Genomic DNA, 19,125 nt, shown 5'->3' on the forward strand with positions numbered 1-19,125 from the left:
CTCCCGTTCGCATCAGCGCCACACCCAGACTGCCAAGACGAACCAAAAAGCTGCTCCGGGTTCCAGAAGCACCCTAGTCCCGGGGCTCCCAGGAGTTTGCACACCCAGGCCGCCGCCTCTCCTTCAGTCTCCCCACCTGACACTGCCGTGAATCAGAGGAAACAGGGAAACTTCCGGCTGCCCCGCCCGGCGCACGCTGACCGGAGGCCTTCTGTCTCTGCCCACACCTCCCTGGGCAGAGTGTTTAAAGGTGCCAGAGCCTCTTCGCAGCCCACTGTGGGCAGGGGCTTCCCTCACCTCCCCAGGGCGCGTGTGAAGGTGCCCACAGCTGGTGAGGGGCTGGAGGGCGGGAGGGGGGCAGTCATCTGAAGAGCAGCTGCCCCTCCTGAGTGCCTCTGTGTGGTCCTGCCCAGCGGCCACCTTGGCCACCACCCTGAGCACAGGTGCCCCCTGGGGACCACGCCCTCCTCTTTGTTTCTGTAAGAATAACCAAAAGCATTTCAATGTGTTACCTTTACACATACAGACTCCAAAAAAACCCCCACAAAAACCCGAAAACCAACACAAATCTTTATTTTTTAATTTAAAAGATATAATGAAAAAGTATGGGGAGAGTATTCATTATGGCAGGTGTCTATCTGTAAGAAAAAAATATATATATCTATATGTCATATAGCTTGTTAGCAGGTTTATTTTTTTGAATGAAAGGTAACAAATCGATTTGAAATATATACCACGAGAAGTCCCATGTCTGGTCAAACCTGTCAGTATTTTATAAATAAACTTTTTTTTTTTTTTTGGAGTTCTGAAGTAACTTCATTCTTCTCCCTGGAGGATAAATGCCCCCACCCCACCCCACCCGCAGCCCCTGTTTCACCCTCAAGCAGTCTCCTCCTCAGACACTTGTTTACAGCCTTGCTGTGGTTTTGCAGAGTCAAGCATTCGACTTTGACTTCTTAATTCATAGGTGAGTGGACCTTTCTTGCCTTCAAATGAAATGCACTGTTTGATTTATTTTACATGTTTAAGATCTGAGCCTCTTGGATTATGTTATGCCCAGTTAGAGCCAAAATGGTAATGATTAATAATAACAGTAATAGCAATAGCAGACGCTTGCAAGGCATTCACCCTGTGCCACGCACTGTTCTCATCACTTTACCTTGGTTAACACTTAGTGACCATCCACCTAGGACGGGAACTGGATCAAGGAGAATTGGAGTGGCTTCCCCCCGAGAATTAGAAAAGCCAGGATTTGTTCTAAAGCAGCCTGGCTCGGGAGACACAGGCCACCTCTCTCATATGTGAAGGCCAGTTTCTGGCCCATTTTCACTTTAATTTTGACAAGACCAGAACCTCAGGCCCTGGTGATCTTGATGTAATCAGAACTACAGTGGTGGAGTTCCCATCGTGGTGCAGTGGTTAACGAATCCGACTAGGAACCATGAGGTTGCGGGTTCGGTCCCTGCCCTTGCTCAGTGGGTTAACGATCCAGCGTTGCCGTGAGCTGTGGTGTAGGTTGCAGACGCGGCTCGGATCCCGAGTTGCTGTGGCTCTGGCGTAGGCCGGTGGCTACAGCTCCGATTCAACCCCTAGCCTGGGAACCTCCATATGCCGAGGGAGCAGCCCAAGAACCAAGAGATAGCAACAGTAACAACAACAAAAAGACAAAAGACAAAAAAAAAAAAAAAAAAAAAAAAAAAAAAAAAAAGAACTACAGTGGTGATGGCTGCATCTAACCTAGTTAATCCACCCAGATTTAGAGTTAGGGCTTGGAGTCCCCTGGTGGCTCAGCAGGTTAAGGACCTGGCCTTGTCATTGCTGTGGCTTGGATCGCTGCTCTGGCACAGGTCCAGTCTCAGGAACTCCTGGGCGCCACGAGTGTGGAGTGGGGTGAGGATAGCATTAGGGTTTGAGTCACTGGATTTCTGAGTACGTTACTGTTAGAACATACCACATTTATCTCCCATAAATTAAGCTAGATGGATTCAAATAAGAGAGAGTGAAGGAAAAATCCTTTAAATAGAAGTTCCCGTCATGGCTTGGTGGTTGGTGAATCCGACTAGGAACCATGGGGTTGCGGGTTCGATCCCTGGCCTTGCTCAGTGGGTTAGGGATCCGGCGTTGCCATGAGCTGTGGTGTGGGTTGCAGATGCAGCTCGGATCCCACATTGCTGTGGCTCTGGCGTAGGCCAGTGGCTACAGCTCTGATTCAACCCCTAGCCTGGGAAACTCCATGGGCTCTGATTCAACCCCTAGCACATGTAATGCTGCTCCGTTTCATATAGGACACTGATCCAGTCTTCGTGGTATACTGCACATCAGACATTTATTCATAAGGAAGCTGCTCAAGTAATCAAGGCATAATTAAAGCAGCGAGTTTAAAATATCTATGTCTGTGTGTACCTTCTACACTTTATTTTTGCTTAAAACTGATAAATGTAAATTCTTCCACCAATCTGTTCATGTTGGGTGTAGCTTTTTTTTGAGACTGGGCTCAGTGACTAGAGTTTCTTACACATCTATAATGTATCATCGGTGAATTCTAGTTTCTGTCTCCTTAAAGCAAAAATGTACAGAACTTTTGAATTGAGGACTTTCGGTTTCTGGCACGTGAGGTGCTTGGAAGGTGCCAGTCCATCCTAAGAACAGGTGGAAGGCTAAGCCAGTGGAACCATCCATGCCTCTTCTTAGATCCATAAGAAAAGCACAAGCACAGGACCAACCGCTGTGCCCAGATTGGGGGGACAGGCAGGTGAATGCAGAAGACTGCCACCTACCCGAGTAGAAACGGTGGGTTGGCGTAAGAGCAGAATCCTAGTTTCCTAATATCTTAGCATTCTTGTCCACGACTAATTCAGCACTCTTTTGTTTGCAACTCTGCTTTATCAAACTACTCCTTTTGCAAAGAACTCAATGCAATTTTCAAAGAAATGACTAGTCTTCTTTAGCAGTCTTATCCTGCCCACTTACTTCGTATTTAATTAAGTTATGTCATTACTATAAAAAGTACAACCGGCATACACAAGTTTGGGAACAGGGATAATTGACTCTTTGTAAACATACCACTCCATTTGGAAGGAACAGAAATGCGTGGGTGTCGCGGAAAGCAGACCATCCGTCTTCAGCGTTCAGGAGACTCTGGGCATCTTCATATTTTGCAGAGGGACTTAATGTGTCTGATTTGTTAAGTGGAGGGTGATAAGGGAGCTGCTCCAGTATTTGTTACAGTGCCCGCCATGTCCACTGTACTTTAGGACCAGTTTTCAAGGTGATGAATGGATCAGTGGTCAAGGGCAATTTCGACCACTCATAATCTCCAGAGCACACATCGCTTGGACCCCAACCCCCCCATCAGGTGTGACTCCAACAGACCTGAGGTGTTTGGTTAAAGGGCGTACCATGGGAGTTCCCGTCCAGGCTCAGTGGTAACAAACCCACCCAAGACTTGCGTGGAAAGAGTGGATCTGGTTCTAGAATCTGGTCACTTCCTTGCAAACTGAGACTCAAAGTGCCTCTTAGATCTGCTACCATCCAGACGGACGGGAAGAGCGAATGAAATAATGAGACAAAGGAAGGGCTTTGACCACCAGATGCATGTCTTCCTGGTAGTAGAGCATGTTTGTTCTAGCCCCGGGAGAAGCCTCATGGTGTTCTTGAGGTCCGGTCCTCTTCCTCGTCGTTTCCAACCCCAGACCGGCCCCTCCCTCACTGTGCCCAGTGGACATGGACTTGCTGTCTCCAGCAACAATACCCATCAAATACCCTAGGGGGAAAAAGACGATGCTTTCATCAAAACAATGAGGAAGGTAAATCTGCTGAGGACGAAGGGGGAAGGGGAAGGGAAGGTGCTTTCCAGAACCAAGGAGACTTGGAGTTTCCGTCGTGGCTCAGCAGAAGTGAATCCGACTAGGAACCATGAGGTTTCGGGTTCGATCCCTGGCCTCGCTCAGTGTGTTAAGGATCTGATGTTGCTGTGATCTTGCGGTGTAGGTCGCAGATGTGGCTCGGATCCTGCGTGGCTGTGGCTATGGCATAGGCCGATGGCTCCAATTTGACCCCTAGCCTGGGAACCTCCATATGCCGAGGTGCAGCCCTAAAAAGCAAAAAAAAAAAACCAAAAAAAAAAAACAACCAAACATAAAAAAAGCCAAGGAGACTTGGGGTGACAAAATGTCCTGGTTCCTTCTTTTCATGAAGCAAAGGTAACCTCACCAGGAAAACATCAAGGCGGACTCTCAGATTTCTTTTCTTAGAACTCCCAGAGTTACTAAATGGGAAAAGCACTTTTGGTTGGTGAAGCTAAACAACAAGAGCTTGGGGTGAGCAGACCCCGGTGCGCAGGAATTCCAGCATCAAGCTGAACTTGAGTTTAGCCTCCGCTACCTCATCTGTGGAATGGGTGCAATTTTCTGCCCTTTTAGACTCATGGAACGAAGCATAGGCTGGTAACCTCTTAGATAGAGGTGACATCCAGACGACACCCCCTCCCAATCTCTCTGTCCTGCACACAAAAGGGCAGGTCCAGAACCACAAGAGCTGCTTTTCTTTTCTTTTATTCTTTGTCTTTTCTTTTTTTTTTTTTTTTTTTTTTTTTTTTTTTTTTTTTTTTGTGAGTTTCCCAGTCTTGATGGCAAAGCACTTTGGCAGTGAGGCTTGGCTGGGGTCTGCAGATAAAGAAAGTGACTGCTGTTTTTCTTTATGACATCCTGGCTCCTGGCAGGAAGACTCACTTAAAGCAGCTGGCTCTGGAGGTTATGGGTTATGGAGGAGGTTGTGTTAGGGTGCAGTGGAAGATGATAAGGAGAGAGGGGCCTGGGGTTGGTCAGCCTCTTGGCTTCATCAGACTCAAGAACGGCTGCCTACCGCCCACCCCAGCACCAGCTGCATCCACCCTTCTCAATGCTGGCCCTGAGAGGCCCCCAAGGAAATCCAGGGGGCCTAGCACCTCCCACTGCAGGCCGTTTGGATTGTCTAAGCCAATTGCTCAGAAGCTAAGCATATCCTGAGGATAGAAATAAGTAAAGAGTGTTTGGTTCACTGTCCCAGTCAACCAAGCCCTTGGGGGGTTGGGCAGTTATCCCTACTTAGCCAGAGCTCCAGCCGCAGGGTACCTAGAGGACACAGGGGGTCAAAGCCCAAAGACCATCACCCATTGCTCCAGAGGATGTGGATGCAGTGACACGCTTGGCCATGACCCCTCTAGACTGCCCTGGAGGCTGGTGTGTGGATTGGGGGGGGGTACAATCTAATGACAACTGACTCTGAACTGGACCAAAGGGTGGGGGAAAGAGCTGCAGGACAGTGGGGGCTGGGCTGCTGTACCTCCCCCTCTGCTCCAACTGCCCCCAGCCTCCCCATTTTAAAGGGAGCAGCTCCCTTGGGGGGCCCAGATAAAGCAGCCAATGAATCGAACCATGGGTGGTCCGGCTCCACACCTGTTGTCCTGTTGTCATGATTTGCTCCCTTTCACTCTGGTCAGTGAGTGACCTGGTCCCCCCACTGATGTGTGATACTTGACAGTGCAGGCAGCCTGCTGGCCTAGCGTGAAGCCCCTCGTACAGGTGGGTCCTGGGAGACCCCGAGGGACCATCGCCTGGACCCAATTGTGATTTGGGACTAGGGGTGGCCTGGAGGGGCCAGCAAGTTATGTTTCTTCTAGCTCTGGATTTCCTCTACACTTCAGCCTCCGCCAGGATGGGGGCACTGTGACCCCAAATTCAGAGGAGAGCTCATCCCCCTTATCACTTTCTCGGATGCTCTGTCCTGCCACCTGAGAGTCTGTGCTGCCCTCAGGCTAAGAAACCTGGGCTCAATTTAGGGTTGAGAAATAAAATACAAACCGGATTCTGCATGGGGCATTTTTATTCCAAAACATTTTTTGTTGTCATCTGACAGGCACATCTAACCGGACATCCTCCCTTTTCATTTGTGCCATCAGCGCCCCGGCTCAGAGCCTAACCAGATGTGGCGGCTCATGCCAAATTTCAGGACCTCAGTTTTCTCTTCCAGAAAATGGGGATGCTGCAAACGCTATAGCGCTCACCTAAAGTGTGTGGGTCTTAGAAGGGAGGTTACACCTGAGCATCATTTGAAAGCCATACACCATGCTGCAGAAGTAAGGGATTATCGCTGTTGTTCGAGGGTAAATTGACATTTACGCAGACTCATCCAAGAACATCTGGCTTTAGGCACAATTCTGGTTTAATGGTCCAGACTTCCACTCCCTTACCAGGTCGTCCTTCTCTCTGCCTCAGGACTCTTCCTAGCAGGAAGTGTTGTCAACAGAGAACTTTTGAAATGTGGGGGATTTTGCAGGGGAGAGCTAAACCGCCTTTTTAGAGCATATCAGACGTGCTGGAGGTAACAGAGCCATCAAGTTAGGATCATTGGAGGAGACTTTGATAAAAAGACCACTCGGCACATTGTGATAACGTTTGGGGCGCCATAACGGGAACACAGGACCCAGGATTAGGAACAGCTGGGTACCACTGCCATCCTGAGCCTGCAGTGCCAGATATGGAGCCGGTTACTGGAACCTGCAGGCAGAGATGACTGGAGGGTCCCAGAGAGGCCACAAAGGGGCAGCCCAGGAGCTGGGGAACCAGCCTCTCCCCACTGGCTCTCCTTCCATCCACTCTCCTGACGGAGCTCCTTTTGGTCCAAACTCAGCGGGAAGTCACGGGCTATGGGGATGCAGTGCGTCCAGCGCAAGCTGGGCCCACAGGAGAGCCTGCTGTGCCTTCTGATGGTGACAACCCGATGGAAAGTTCCACTCTGACACCCAAGCAGAGGAGAGATGCTCCTTTTCCTCCCTTTTCAGTGCTTTTTTTTTTTTTTAATGGCCGTACCCGCGTCATATGGAGGTTCCCAAACTAGGGGTTGAATGAGAGCTGCAGCTGACAGCCTACACCACAACCCCAGCAACGCCAGATCTGAGCCGTGTCTGCGACCTACACTGCAGCTCACTGCAGTGCGGATCCTTAACCCAGGGGGAGGCCAGGGATCGAACCTGCGTCCTCATGGATACTAGTCAGACTCTTAATGGGCTAAGCCACAATGGGAGCTCCTCTACATTTTCTAATGAAGAACAGGAGTGGAATTAGACCCTCGAGGCTTTCTGTCAGGGAGCTTTCACCAGCATGGGGGGGATTTTCTGGTATGTTAGAGAAGTTAAAACAGCTTCAACGTTTATCACCTGTAACCTTCTGAGACGGCTCAAGCCTATAGACGCAGGACTCAATGGCACCAGCTGATCTTTGTTGAATGGAGCCCCACCCACCACTGAGCTGAAGGCCTTTTCTGCAGCTTTCTTCAGCCTCCCCAGGAATGCAGGAATTTCACCGCTTCCCCTGTTAAGCAGATAAGGACACCTAGACACCGAGAGAGGTGGAGGGACCAGCCCGGTAAGTGATTCCACCCCAGGCCCTGGCTTCGCTGTGCCCTCTCTTTGAACCACCCAGCAGCCCTGGATCGGACACCCCTGGGACTGGAGGAGGAGACCTGGGCCCTTGGAGAGGCCTCTGTGCTCTGGGCGGCCACAGGCCGGGCAAGACACAATGTTTCAGAGTAAGGGTATCTGCGGGCTGGACAAAGGTTTTCCTAAAGGGCCAGATAATGAAGATTTCTGGCTTTTCAGGCTATGCAGCCTCCATCCTCACCAGGGAGCAGCCCAAGCTGATGCCTAAATAAATATGCAGGCCCCGTTCCAATCAAGGTTTAGGAGCTCCCTAAACTAAACCAAACTATGAAAAGGAATAGGGGTGAATGTATAACAGGAAAAAAAAAAAAACTGGAAAAAAAAATATCAGTTCTTTTTTTTTTTAGGGCCGCACCTGCAACATATGGAGGTTCCCAGGCTAGGGCGTCTAATTGGGGCTACAGCTGCCAGCCTATGCCACAGCCACAGCAACGCCGGATCTTTAACCTGAGCGAGGCCAGGGATTGAAACCGCGTCCTCATGGATGCTAATCAGATTGGTTTCCGCTGAGCCATGGCGTGAACCCCAAGATCTGAGTTCTTGACGTGGCTCAGTGGTAAGCAAACCTGACTAAGATGTGGGTTGGATCCTTGGCCCTGCTCAGTGAGTTAAGGATCTGGCACTGACATGAGCTGCGGTATAGGTCACAGACTTGGCTTGGATCTGGCCTGGCTGTAGCTGCGGCTGGCAGCTGAGGCTCTGATTTGACTCCTAGCCTAGGAATTTCCAGGTGTTGCCCTAAAAGAAAAAAAAATCTGAAGTTAACTGGGGGAAAAAAAAAAAGGTTACTTTATGGACACTGAAGATAGAATTTTTTAATATCATTTTCGCATGTAATGAAATCACATTCTGGCTTTTATTTTTGCTGACTCTCTGAAACATGAAAATCATCCTTAGTTCGTGGGCCACACAAAAACAACCTGAGATGCCGACGCCTGGTCTAACTCAGCTCCCGGTCAAGTCCGAGTTTTCTGGAAACTGCATGGGGTCGTGCTGTTGGGTCGCGGAGGGTACTGTCGTAGGTTGAATCGGGTCCCTCCCACACCTGGTGTTTCAGAATGTGCCCTTATTTGGAAGGAGGGCCTCCCAGGATGTCCTTGAGATGAAGTCACACCAGGTTAACGTGGACCCTAAATCCAGGGACTGGTGTTCTTATAAGGAGAGGGAGGGACACGAAGATGGAGGCAGAATGGAGCCAAGCAACCACAAGCCCAGGATGCCAAGGATTGTTCTGGTCACCTGAAACCGGAAGAGGCAAGGAAGGATTCTGTCCTGGAACCTTTCAGAGGGGATGTATATGGCCCTGCTGACACATGGCTTTGGGACTTTAGCCTCCAGACCTGGGAGAGAATACATTTTTGTTGCTTTAAACCACCAATTGACAGTCACTTGTTAACGCAGCCCTAGGGAGCAAGTCATAAGCTTGGCTTGGAGCTTTGCGTCTTTTATCTCTGGGAGTTTCGGTTCAGTGGACTCGCAGAGGTTGGCGGAGGCCCAGGACCAGGCACCTCCCAGACCTCCGCCTCCCTTCCGCTCCTCCCCCCAGCAGCCTAAATTTTTCTAGAAAAGGGCCAGCCAGCGCTGGATGACATTGGCAACTATGGGAGGCTTGTTTTCCTGTTTCTCCCCAACGTCCCCTCCTTTTAACTTGTTCCCACCTCTCACCAAGAGCCAAACAACCGTCATTCCCGAGGTCAGGAAAAACCTCGCCCACCACCAACCTGCCAAATATTCATCGCAGATGCTGGGACGGGAACTCCAGGGGCCTCTCTCCCTCTGTGGCTGTCACTGGGTAAGCACAGGGGGTCAGGGGAGAAGAGGGGGTACAGCCAGGGACCTGCCTGCTTTCTGGGTCACGGCACCCTGTCTGGTCCATGGGCAGACCGGACAGGCGTCTAGCCTGGTGCCTGGGCCCACGCACCCTGGAAAGCCAAGGTTCCATGTTCCCCAGCTTCTACTAGGACCTGATAGCAACGCAAAGCATGCTTGCAGGACACCAAAATGCAATCAAGAACATACGTAAATATGAACAACAGTTCACACTTAGCCAGACACTCTCCTGAGCGCTTCACATCAGTGAATTCATTGGGTCTTACAAAGGCGAGAACTGAAACACAGGCCAAAGTAACCTGCCTCGGTGACGGGGCCAGGGTCTTTTTCTTTTTTTTGCCTGTTTGTCTTTTTAGGGCTGCACCTGCAGCCTATGGGGTTCCCAGGCTAGGGGGCAAATCAGGCCACAGCAACACGGGATCCGACCCGCATCTGCAACCTACACCACAGCTCATGGCAAGGCCAGATTTTAACCCACTGAGCGAGGCCAGGGATCAAACCCACATCCTCATGGATGCTCGTCGGGCTCGTTAACCACTGAGCCAGGATGGGAACTCCAGGGCCAGGGTCTTCAGTGACATCCTCAATACCTGGGGACTGTCCAAGCCCAAACATTGCGTGTCCCAGCTTGAGGAGAGCTCAGCACTCCTCAGGAGACCCCACTGGAAACCTTCCCTGCCTCCCAGTCCTGGACGGCTTCTGTTCCTCTGTCTCTTCTCTGGAGAAAGTCGTTGCTGGAGTTCCCGTCCTGACTCAGTGGTTAAGGAATCAACTAGGAACATGAGGTTGCAGGTTCGATCCCTGGCCTTGCTCAGTGGGTTAAGATCCAGCGTTGCCCTGAGCTGTAGTGTGTAGGTCACAGACGGCTTGGATCCCGAGTTGCTGTGGCTGTGGTGTGGGCCGAGGCTACAGCTCTGATTAGATACCTCGCCTGGGAACTTCCACATGCCGCATGGGTGCGGCCCTGGAAAAAGAAAAAAAAAAAAAAAAAAAAAGGCATTGCTAAATTCAGGGCTCTTGGGATGACACTGAACCCTGGCCAGCAACCTCGGCATTGTTTACTTTAGTGGCCTGTGTTGTAGAGGGACTTGGCCAATAGCAGGGAAGATCCGGGAAGGCTCTAGAAGACTTGGATGGCTGGAGGTGGCGGGAAGGCAGAAAAGCCTCCTCAGAAGGAGCCCCTTTGTCATTTCTTGGAAATAGATGCATCAGAGGGTGCGGGCAGAGGCGGTGGGCTGGTGGGGCGTCGGGGGTGGCTATGACCACATCTGTTTGCAGTTTTCCAGCCTGCCCCCCACCCCCACCTCGTCCTGCCTCTGTAATCAGCCAGCTGCCTGTGCTTGTCCAGCCCGGTCCTCCTGCCTAGACCAGTCCTGCAGACACGGGGGCTGTGAGTCAGAGCCCGGCTCATTTCTGCTGCCTTAGGGATAGGGGTGGACTTGTACCAGTCAGGACACCATGATTTTACCCCAAGGAGAGTTCCTGGGATCTGCCCCCTCCCCCCGCAGCTTTCCTCTGCATGCTCTGGACCAAGGTGCGGGGAGGGGAGGGGGGCACACACAGACGCGCTAGGAGTAGGTGACAAGGACATAAAGGCTGAGTGTAAGGAAAGGACAGCCAGGCACAGTGATTAGATGACAACTGACACCGGGCCTCTGAAGAGGGAGGCTCAGGAAGTGGGTCACTAGGAACCCAACAGCTCTTCCAAGGAACAACTCTCACTGCTGCCAGGGGATTACGAGAGCCCAAGAGTTGCAGGTTCCTCCAATTCTGCAGGAACCCGAAATCTGCATTTTATGTGACTCCTCTTTATGCTTAAATATTAGCACCTAAAGTACATGTGTGTGTCTGTGTATCCACATATATAAATGCACAGACACACACCCAAAGCTTTGTTGTGGCTGATTGTGTCTTCCCCAAACTGTTGCTACAATACCTCCCATCTCCTGGGCTCTTCTGACAATGTAGCTTTGACACTCCTCCATGAAAAGGTGGAGTTGAGGTTCCCTAAACTTGCATCTGGCGGGGAGGAGCTTGAGACTACTGTAGAAGTGGTGCTACGTGACTTTCAAGGCTACATCATTGATCAGGATTAAATGGTTCCGGCCCCCTGCTTCCCCCCACCCCCTGACAAAATGTGTCAAAAAAAAAAAAAAAAAAAGAAAGAAAAAACAAAACAAGCCTCAGAAGCAACCAACTCTGCCAACACCTTGATTTTGAACTTCTAGTCTCCAGAACTGGGAGGCAGTACATTTCTGTTGCTGAAGCCATCCTGTGTGTGGTACTTTGTTATAGCAGCCCTAGGAAACTAATACAGTCACAAAAGTCCTATAGTTTCCACGTGGTTCTCTTGGGACACTTGATCTTGGCACTCAGCTGCCATCTTGGGAGGAAGCCCAAACCATCCCACGTGGAAGGGGTACACTTAGGTGTCCTGATTGACACCCCAGCTGGGAGCCCAGATGCAGCCAGCCTGAACCACCAGACACGTGAGTGACAATAACCCAGGTGATTCCAGCCCCCAGCCCTGGAGTCACCCTCAGTCTTCAAGTCTTCCCAGCTGAAACCCCTCCCATCATGGAGCAAAACAAGCCATTCTTTCTGTGCTCAACTCAAATCCGGAGACCCGTAGAATCCAGAAGCGTAATCAAACAGTTGTTTGGGGAAGAATTTGCTTCGCAGTAACAGTAACTGAATGATGGCATGTGCGGAACAGAATACAGCTGCAGGCTACCTCCTGCCCACAGGTCAGAAGCCTGCCTTGGGGTAAGACTGGCGAGGCTGCCTGTGGATTCTGCAAGGTTAAAACGCTGCCCAAGCCAGAGCCACGCTTTTTCCACCCCTCCGGGAACTGGGGGAAGACAAAGGTGAACTGAAAAGAGGGGCAGGGTGGGGAGGGCGTGAGGTAGGGTGCAAAGACCTGGATTATCTGGGTGGGGATGAGGTTGTGTGTACAAGAAGCCATCTGCCACAAGCAAAGTTCCCATTTTAAGAACCCAAGTTCCAGGAGATGCTATTTGCCAGGAGAGAGAGAAGAGAGAGCTCTGTCAGCAACCTGCATCCTGCTGGTGTGGGGTCTCGCGGGGCTTTTTGGAGAGCAAATGAGCTAATACATGCAAAATTCTCAAAAGAGCACCTGTGTCATATGGAAACTGACCATACGGAGGGCTTGCCATCGCTAGAATTAAGCTGGGACTTTTAAGACAGTGTTCTGAAGCCTCAGGTTCTCCCAGAAATGCTCCAAGAACATTTCTTTTCCTCTTTCTTTCTTTTTTGGCCATGTCCTCGGCATGTGTAAGTCCCGGGACTGGGCATCGGACCTGTACCACAGCTGTGACCCGAGCCATAGCAGTGACAACAAACAATTGTCACTGACAACCCACTGTACCAACAGGGAACTCCAAGAACTGCATTTCTGAAAGAAGTAAAGCCAGTGAGACTCTGGGAACCCACGTCAAACACAGCAGAACCACCTTGATCTCTTTTATGTCTTGTATTTGTCTTGTGCGATCCTTCCCGTGGAATGAAGGACTGCCCTGCTTACAAACATAAAGCGCTTGAAAACCACCCACGTGGTGGAACAGGTACTGCCTCTGGGCTTGGAAGAGCTCACGTCTGTCCCAGGTTCTGCTAACGGCTGGCTGTGTGACCTTGGACAAGTCACTTTACCTCTCTGGGTTGTCTACTCCATTCTGTAAAGTGAGTGGCCTAGGTGATCGTTCGCATGAGCCCAAATATTTGCTCAAAAAGAAGGGGAAACATTCTATCCTGCACAGTCCACGTACCTAGTTTATTACGGATTCCGTTTCAAGGCTCGCATATGCCTCTATACCCCAGGTCTCTCCCAGGAGCCTTTGGGTGGCCTTGGATAAGAAAAGTTTCGCTGGGCTGGAGGACGCCCTTGATGCCACTCAGCTGGAACTTGTTACTCAGAAACCCGCTGCTCTGGGCCAGGGGCCGTCTGCTGCCTAAAACCCACTCCTCACTGCCAGCCTACCTAACACATCTTCGGCCTTCCACCAGAACTGCTTTCTGGAGAGCGATGGGCTTGGAGAGGGGAGAGAGCCAGATCCCGAGGCATCAAGCCATCAAGCTGGGAAGTGCAAATTCGCCTTGACGTCAGGCTAGGGCGAGTTATTGTTATGACTCAAAGGCATCGCAGGAGTTGGGAAAGGACGTACACACACACACACACACACACACACAAAACCACATTTAGGCAACCTGAAAACTCTGGAGGGCAGAAAACACACTAGCCGCTGTGACAAGCTTTGACAATTACCCTCAGCCCAGGAACAGGTTTCTCTGCACGTGTTTCTCATTCTCAGGCCTGACCCTTCTCCACTCTCACCTCTTCTCTGCAGCCATTGGCTCAAAAAAAAGTCTCACTGGGGAGTTCCTGTTGTGGTGCAGTGGAAACAAATCCGACTAGTCTCCACGAGGATGCAGGTTCGATCCCTGGCCTCAATCAGTGGGTTAAGGATCCAGCGTTGCCATGAGCTGTGGTGTAGGTCACAGACATGGCTCGCATCCAGCGTTGCTGTGGCTGTGGTATAGGCTGGCAGCTGTAGCTCTGATTCAACCCCTAGCCTAGGAACCTCCATATGTCGCAGGTGTGGCCCTAAAAAGAAAAAAAAATTTAAAAAACCTCATTGCCTTGAACGTGGGGGTGGACTCAGGAGGGCAAGACAGCCTTCTCTTAAAGCTCCTTTCTTCCCGAAAAGCCCACCTGTGTGTGCCCAGGGGATCAGGGAAGTGTAGGGAGACCCCAGGGTTAGACAGACGTACGCAAGCATTAAACATTCAACCCAAGGGTCTGGAATCTGGGGGGCTCAGTGCAAAGGGAGGAAAGACAGTGAGGGCACCCCAATAAAATGCACACAGGCACCAGAACCTGCCAATCTGAGGAAGCCGTTCCTTTAAACGCTTGGACTATCCGGGTGGATGTGTCACATCACATTGGGACAGAGAGTATGCTGAGTGATGCCTTCAGCTCCTCTTTACCCCTGGGCTGTGCACTGGGCTCCAGGAAGGGATTTAATAGAGGTCTTTGGTGTGGATGTGGGGCTGGGGGGAGGGCGGCGACCGGGCAGAGGGGGGACGTCATTGTAACTGCCTTGAAGCAGGATGTGTCCTTCTCCCGGAAACCACATGGAAACTTCCCGGGCAGAGGGCAGTCTGTCTGCTTGGTAAGATGGTGCCCGGTCTCCCCTAGCGACCGTGGATTGCCCGCCGTGGCTCAGGATGGTAACAAGATCATTCATGCTTCAGCTAGAACCTGTTTCCTGCTGTCTTGTGGTTTTGTGGCTGGAACTGTGGGCTCCCGAGCCCCACGGCTTAGGTGTTGCCTGTCTAAGGTCTGGATTTAGCTGTGTCGTCTCAGGCAAGTTGTTTAGCCTTTCTTGTTTTTAATCTGAAAAAATGGGACTCATGATAGCAACTACCCCTTAGGATGGAGGTGCAGAATTCCTAACAGGAAGTCTCAATGCAGCGTAGAGACAGCAACCCTTGCCTTCTCGAAGTGCTTTTTATTTAGCTTGCATTTGCCTCCGAGCTGGTCTCCTGGGGACAAGACGAGCCTTTTCTGGGCACAAACAGATGCTCTCTCTCCTTCCTCTAGTCCCTTTTCTGTCCATCTCTCTAGGGGCCCAGGAGGGTATCTGGTTGTAGGGGCTGCCTTCCTGCAGAGCTGGGGCTCTGCCCACATCTCCCCAGAGACATAACAGAAAGCATGGCCATCTGGGGGGAGCCCCCCACCCCCAGAGCCTGACAGTCACCTTTATCAGAAGCCCAGGACTGCCTCTTGCAGATAATGTGGATTTTTTTTTTTTTTTCTGTCCGCTCAATTCTAGGAAACACTAACAGGGTTGGGCCCATTCTGGGCCCCCGGAGGGACACGCAGGGATAAATTTGTTCTTGAAGGTATAACTCGACCCTTAATTTTGAGACTGGGACGTTCCCATTGTGGCTCAGCAGTAATAAGTCCAACTAGTTAGTATCCAAGAAGATGTGGGTTCGATCCCTGGCCTCGCTCTGTGGGTTAAGGATCCGACGTGGCTGTGGCTGTGGTGTAGGCCAGCAGCTGCAGCTCCAATTCGACCCCTGGCCTGGGAACTTCCATATGCTGCTGGTGGGGCCCAAAAAAGCAAAAAAAAAAAAAAAAATGTTGAGACTGGCTGGTATCCACGTGGGGAGCCCTCCGTGCGGTCCCACCTCCACAGTGACCTCTGACCTGAGTATTCATCAACTTCGTGCCACGTGGTCCTAAGTTAACACATGAGAAAAACTGAGCCCTGAGAGCTCAAGTGACTTCTTTCAGGCCCTGTCGTAGCAGCGGGATTGTCACACCCAGGGACTGTGTTCCTGATCCAGAGGTGAGGGGAAGCCTCTGTTGGGGGGCGGCAAGGCTGGGGTCTTCTGCTGGTTCCGGGGGCCACTGATGGGTGAAGCTCTGGGCTTTAGGACTGGGCACCACATAGAACATTCCTCCCTTCCAGGGTCCCCGTTTCCCAAACTGACCGTCTTCAGCTGATGGCTACGATCATTTTCTGCGGAGCCCAGAGCTCCATTCTCCCCCTGGATACACAAGACATTCAGTGTCACCTCTCACCTTCCCGGTAGTGTCCCAGCTCCACGGTCAGGGCAGTAGGCTAATAACATCATCATGCACAGTGACAGGCCTCCTAAAGCATACGTGGGGGGCTCTGTCATCTGTCCTTTCCCTGGAGGGGGACAGAGGGGGGCCTCAGTACCTAGAAACTGAAAGTTTGACTTGGTAATAATAACAGCAACCGCAGCCCCTTCCCTTAGATTGGGCGGTTCACAGAGAAGGGTCATTTGCTTTTTCTCCTTCCAGCCTCCTGATACCCTCCTGGGACCTGAGCTGCTACCTCCTTACAGAGGCGACTCAAAGAGGCTGCCTTCCCCAAGGTCACAACCCAGATGTTCTGACTCCAGGTCTGGACTCATTTCCAGTAAACTCCAAGGCTCTGTGCTCAGTCACCATCCCTTGACCCACCTCATCCCCTTCTCCTGACTCAGCTCGATGCTTCTACTGCCCCCTGTCCCCAGAGAGTCCCCAGCCTGGTGAATAGCATCTCTCTCCCGGGGCCGGGGGTCTTCTGAGCCAGGGGCTCCTTCACCCTCTGTGTCCTCGGGAGCTGCCGTCTGGGAGGGTAAATGAGGCCCAGTGAGCTCATTGACGGGGTTACTAAACACGGCTCAGTTCAAGGCCAGGGTCACAAGGAGGGAGGACTTCAGGGCTCTGGACTCTGCACACATGTTCGTCTGCCCAGTGCACCGTATGCTGACCCAAACCGGGGATTCAAACACCAACGCGGGAGTTCCCGTTATGGCTCGGCGGTTATGAACCAGACTAGCATACATGAGGATGCAGGTTCGATCCCTGGTCTCGCTCAGTGGCTTAAGGATCCTTCGTTGCTGTGAGCTGCAGCATATGGATGTCTCAGATGAGGCTCGGATCCTGCATGGCCGTGGTGCAGGCTGGCAGCTGCAGCTCTAATTCCACCCCTAGCCTGGGAACTTCCATACGTGGTTGATGCAGCTTTTTTTTTTTATTAATTTATTACATTTATAGTTGTACAATGATCATCACGATGCGGCCTTAAAAGATTAAAAAAACCATCCAAACAGCAATGGGGACGCTATCCTGTCCTCAAGGATCCCATGGGAATGACCTGTTGTTTTTTTCTCTAGAACATGCCCCAGAGCCCTGCTGCGTGTTGACTCTCTCTGGGTGGGGCTCATGTGTCTGGAGCCTGGGACAAAAAGAGTCCCAGGAAGTGGCCGTGGCCGTGCCCTGAGCCCCAGGCTCTCCGCCAGCGGCCTGGTATCCTGGGGATTTTCCCAGGCTGCACAGCGGAGGTTGCTCAGACGCCAAGAAAAGGCCCCGGGGGTTCCCAAGAACCGGGAACCAGGGAAAGAAAGAACCTCTGCCCATAAAGGGGACGGTGAATAGCCCAGGGAGGGGGCAGGGTCTCAGGCTGCAGCCACTGAGGCCCCACCCCAAACTGCACTGAGCTCAGGCCCTGGGGACACCTTGAAGTGTCCACCCAGGACCAGCTTGTTTAACCCCAGTAGAAGGAAATTCAGTGGGTGGGGGCTCAGGACAGAGGTGGGAAGTCATGGGGCGTTTGTACGGGAAGGCCCTTTCCAGAAAGTGGCACGACCTGCCCAGAGTCATGCTTTATGGAAGATGGCAGGACCAGAGCAAGTGGGGCCGTCAGTTTCTCTATAAGGGAATAGGATTAACCAACAGAACTGATCTTGTTAGGGTTGGGGCAAAATTACCTGACCCCAAATGCCCAGAACCCACTGTAAACAAACCCATAGAGGGAGGCAGGCCCACGCCAATGTGGGGATCACACATGCCCAGGTCTCCTGGGCAGGCCCTGGCAGCTAGAAGAGGTTGAGACACGTGTCCGAGCCTAAGGGCTTATAGGTCAAGTTACACCAGAGGTGTAGTTAGGACTGCAAATCCCTCCCCAAAGTCAGGGGCTTAGAACTTGCAAGAAATTTCCAGGTAGCTATTCAAGCTCCAAGTTTTCCTTTTTTTTTTTTTTTTTTTTTTTTTGCTTTTTAGGGCCTCAGCCATGGCATATGGAGGTTCCCAGGCTAGGGGTTGAATCGGAGCTACAGCTGCCAGCCTACACAACAGCCACAGCAACACGGGATCCAAGTCGCATCTCTGACCTGCACCACAGCTCACGTCATCAATCCTTAACCCACTGAGCGAGGCCAGGGATCGAACCCGCAACCTCATGGTTCCTAGTCGGATTTGTTTCTGCTTGCGCCACGATGGGAGCTCCAAAAAATTAGCACTTTGTCTTGATCAAGCCTCCATGCCAGGGTGCTAGCAAGCAAAGCAGTGAGGACCTGTGTCTAGAAGCATGTACAAAGCCCCTTCCTGCAGTAGCCTGTATCCACTGAGGGCGTCCTGAGGGTGGTGGTTGGACTTTATTCATCTTTGTCCCCAAAGGCAAAGCTCAATGATGGTTAAATGTTTGTGGAAGGAGCCTTGGAAGCAAAGCACTGAATTCGATAAGGGTGGAAGAATTTGTCCCAGAGGTGTGCTTAATTGAAAGGTAATCTCATTGGGAAGACCAAATCCGGACACCTGTAAAAGGAGCATCAATTACCAACAGCTAGCCCTAAAGACAAAATTAGTTAACAATGGAGGGGCGGTGCCTCGGAGAATTAGGAAAATTTGGGGGCCACAGATAAGACTTAACTTGATTTCAGGTGAAAGGAGCCAAGGATGCTAGCACTGGGAGAGGATTTACTGGGAGCCCAGCTGAAGGAACCACGAGGGGGTCCCATGGAAAGTCCTGTTAGTGGGAGTCTGCCACCCTAAACCCCTCTCCTTAAAAATAAAAACATAGGCGAAGGAGCTGCTAACGGCTAGGGAGATTTCACTGTGCTGTGTCCCCTCTCCGTGGCATTTATTGCTAACTTCATTTACAAATGGAAGCTATTCCTCTCAAGAGATTCTCATGGGATTCAGGCCAGAGGTCTAGGGAGGGCATCGCTTGGAAGGGAACTATGTCTTGGCAGGATACTCGGGAGGCAAGGGTTACAGACTTGGGACAGCAGGACCCTCAAAGACAGGTCACCTTGCCCAAATCCTTCCTACACCCACTCTGGGCCTGGCCTCGGGGGCCGGCCCCCTCCTACCCTCCCTCCCGTTTCCAGCAAGAGTCTGGGATGGAATCCACGACCTCGGGGGCTTCCACCTTCTCAGCCTCGGGTCGGGGAGGGAGGGAGCGGAAACGCCCGGGGCCGGGGCGGGGGTTATCGGT

General features: G+C 51.5%; 1 long non-coding RNA gene across 1 annotated transcript; it reads left to right on the forward strand.

Annotated features, from left to right (window-relative positions):
* LOC110255976 lies at positions 7,063–18,538 on the forward strand. Its single transcript, XR_002337007.1, has 3 exons — positions 7,063–7,403; positions 16,164–16,264; positions 18,306–18,538. It is a non-coding gene; the product is annotated as an uncharacterized LOC110255976 (long non-coding RNA).

The sequence above is a fragment of the Sus scrofa genome, chromosome 12, assembly GCF_000003025.6.
Source record: "Sus scrofa isolate TJ Tabasco breed Duroc chromosome 12, Sscrofa11.1, whole genome shotgun sequence".
Lineage (NCBI taxonomy): Eukaryota > Metazoa > Chordata > Mammalia > Artiodactyla > Suidae > Sus > Sus scrofa.